Genomic DNA, 3,723 nt, shown 5'->3' with positions numbered 1-3,723 from the left:
CTTAATTAACCATTCTTTTCCCAATTTTACTTGGGCCCCCTACAGGATTTCTACATGTCCAAAATGTCAGCTAGAAGAAATCCATGAGAACAACGTCTGATTTTCCTTAAAGGGGGTTGGGTGTGTATTTGGTTGTTTGCAATGGCTATGAAATTTTATTGTCATTGGGAGATGTTTATAATTAGTAATGGTCATATTCAGAGTGAAACAAGGTTATACTCAGGGATTTCTCTCTTTTCCTTTTTCTATCTTTCTTTCTTAGATAAGGAGAAAAGGGGTTAAAAAGAAAATAGTATACAGAGACTACTTATAGGAATAAGACAAAAGGTAGATTATTGAATCTACTCAACTTAGGGTTTTATTTGTTATTCTCAAGTAAGGTTAATTTTAACTCTGGTATAGAAATTTGCATACTGATACAAAAATAAGTAGTTTTGATACATTGGTATAAGCTTTAGTATATTGATACAAATTCAAAGTTACTTCCAATACTTTTAAACTGCTATTAAAAACTGGTTAGGATATTAGGTAATGCAAGTTAATTGCTAGTTATTTAACTCATAGTCATGTCAGACACTAGTCTAATTTATCACATGAGCTTACATCTGAGCTTTAACAGATAGATATGATTTTGTAGACAGATCGATGATATAAAGATAGGCAGCCTTCAAAAACTTCAGAAACCTACAGAACATGGCATTTTAAAATGTCTTTATTATTTTAAAGATTCTTTGACAATGAGACAGGTCATTTCCTGACACCACCCCACCTACTTGAATGAAGATAATGAGCATTGAAGAACCTCCATATGGAAATGGCTTCAAATGTGGCAAACAAGCCACTCAGGTAAAGATAAAACCCTTGCTTCACAACATACAAATTCTGCCCAAAATGGGCAAGCTTAAGCAGAACAAGTTGACTGCTGAACTCTGCCAAGACAGGGTAAGCAAGTCATAAATAGTTCCTGTTTCACATATATGTCTGTAAAATATTCTCAGCCAGAAGGCTGAAGATGATGCTCCAACCTTACAGAGAGTTATGGATGACTGTTCAGTCAGAAAACTGTTTCTGTCAATTTTTAATTTTTGGAAGTTGCTGACATGCACTTCCTATTTACTCTAATACCTAATTTTATTCCTTCTCAAGTCTCTGATGGGGTTGAAGATCAAAGAGTTATAGTGCCACAATTAAGCTTAAGTTGTTTAGAAGTTAAGAAATGCTTTCATATAGGTAATAACAATATGGATAAAAGTTAATTTAGGTATAGAAGGTTAAACTTGTCAAGATAGATAGGATGATCAGATACTTTCTCCTATGTTGCTAAATACACATGCACTGGACATTGCACATGTAGATTTTACCTAACAGTTTTCATAATTTCAAAATTATTATTGTATTGAAAGAAAAGGAGCCTTTTATTGGACTTAAAGTGGGAAATGTTGGTATAATGTTCTTTTGAAATGTATACACTTTACCTTGGTCATTTAAATACTGATTTCTCTCTCCCCCACTCTCTGGTTTCAATCCAGACATTGCATTGTGATACTTATTCTAAACATCACCTGTCTCAACTTTGTGCAAACATCCAAAATAAAGTAACTAGGCACAATGTTGAGCAGGGAAAGGAAGCACGCAGAAAGGGAAGAGCCAGAGGACAGGAAGATGGGAAGAGAGCTGAGAGCAAGGCTTGAGGAGAGCTATGAGAGAGACGTGGAGGAGAGATCTTGGAACAGCATGGAGAGAATGAACCAGACCTAAGATTTCAAAAAAAAAGCAAGTTTAATGGGTAAAATCTAAGTGTTAGGAAACTATGAGGGTTTGGAGGTTTAGGAGACTGTAACTATTGCCCAGCATTGTGTTCTAGGTTACCTAAATAAACCAGGTCTATGTGTGGTGATATTTTATACAGCTGAATAGGATTAACAGCAAGCTTTAATAAAAGATAAACAATAGTAAATATTAATCACCGCTTACAACACAGGGGCCACAGGGAGACACACCTCACCTAGTACTAAGATTTTCAGAGGAAACACCCTACACAGGAGAGGAAAGGAAAGCCAAGAAACCTTGTTGGTAAAAAGAAAAAAAAAAGATTCACCCAAGGGAGGACATTTGTGTGGGGGTCGGCCAAAAGGGAGAATTCCTCCTTTTCCCAGGAAAATGGAAAGATACCCATCAGTCTCTCAGACAAATGGGAACATTTCTGCAGAACATGGAAAGGAAAAGCATCAGTTAACTGGTGTTGGATGTGTGGATATAGCAACTGGGTAGCCAAAAAGGAGGAGTTCCAAAACCAGGGAAAGGAGAGGGAGGAATCCCAACTTTTAAGACAGACAATAGGTGCAGTACTTATCTGGCATCTAATTGAGCTGAGCGGTGGGTTCAGGTGGCTTTTCTGCAGCTTACAAGGATCCCTTTTAAGTTTTATAAGGCAGATAAAACTTTACACATGGTAGCATCACCATTGTAACCTGCATTGAAATAGACATTGCAGAAAAGGTGGTAGACATACACCTTTGTGTTAACAGCATCAACATTTTCAAAGGTGAACTGTGGAACGGCAGAAGCCTTTCATGAAGTAGAAGGGACAAAAGCTCGTTTGGTCTTAACTTTTACTATGATTATACCTTATGGAAAAGAGGCTTAGCAAATTCTTAAGTTTGCATTTATCAACCTTAAAACACTTTCTTAGATCCTCAAACGTTTATAACTTGCATTTACCAACTTTAAAACACTTTCTTAGACCCTTAAACATTTAGTAGAATCTTTATAACTTAAACTTCTTCTCCATAGGCCTATGTATCTAGTTACTTAGCATGAGAAACATATGAGACTTCTGTGAACATTTATTGTTCTTTAGTCAAAGGGATTGCAAAAGGTTACATCTGAGGCTTGTTTTTTGAGTCTGAAGCAAACTAGACCACCTAGACCTTACAACTCTACCAGTGAGGCTTAAGGCCTGGTCTCCTGCCTATAAAGAGAACTGAGGAGGCTTCTGAAGTCTCCCAATGCAGAATTGACAATATGACCAAGGAACCATAGTGTGAGGGCAAAACAGACCTGAAGTGTTACCCTGGGCTGGGCAAGGGTGATGGAGGTTGATGAATCTAGGAGCCATTTGTTCTCTACCAGGCCAAGGAGCAGGAAGGCTGGAAGTATCTGTGGCTCTTGTACTGGTTGAGCCTCCATGGCTTGGCATAGAGAAAAAGCCTGCATGGGAGCATTCTGACTATCAGAAGCCAGTCTGCTAGCAGATAGTCATGGATTTTGGAGGCAGCCATGGGACCAGTGTCCCCTTTGGCTACATTTCAAGCAGTCACCTGGTGAAGTTGACTTTTGGCTACACCCCCACTGGATGGGGCACGGAAGACCTCTGGTTTTCTGTGTGGGAATGCCAAAAGCCTCAGAGCAGCAGCCAAAGTCTGGAGCATAGTTCATGCCATAGATGAGCCTGTCAGGAAGACACCTCTCTTATTCTTTTTTACCTGATCCTACCTGGTGATTCAGGAACCATCCTTACATGTTTTATTAAGATAGCAGTGAGACCATGTTTGCATCTGTCGGACTATAAATATAATTTTGGACATGTTTGAAGAATTGATTGTGTGTGAGATGACTGACTTGCATTTTTAACCATCAAATATTAGGACTTTAGGTTTTGTCCCTGTCAAGGTAGAGCCTTAAAAGTCATAAGCATAGTCTATAACTTATAAAAGTCTAAGG

This window comes from Meriones unguiculatus (genome assembly GCF_030254825.1).
Source record: "Meriones unguiculatus strain TT.TT164.6M chromosome 13 unlocalized genomic scaffold, Bangor_MerUng_6.1 Chr13_unordered_Scaffold_33, whole genome shotgun sequence".
Lineage (NCBI taxonomy): Eukaryota > Metazoa > Chordata > Mammalia > Rodentia > Muridae > Meriones > Meriones unguiculatus.
The sequence above is the reverse complement of the archived record's forward strand: the minus strand, read 5'-3'. Positions refer to the sequence as shown.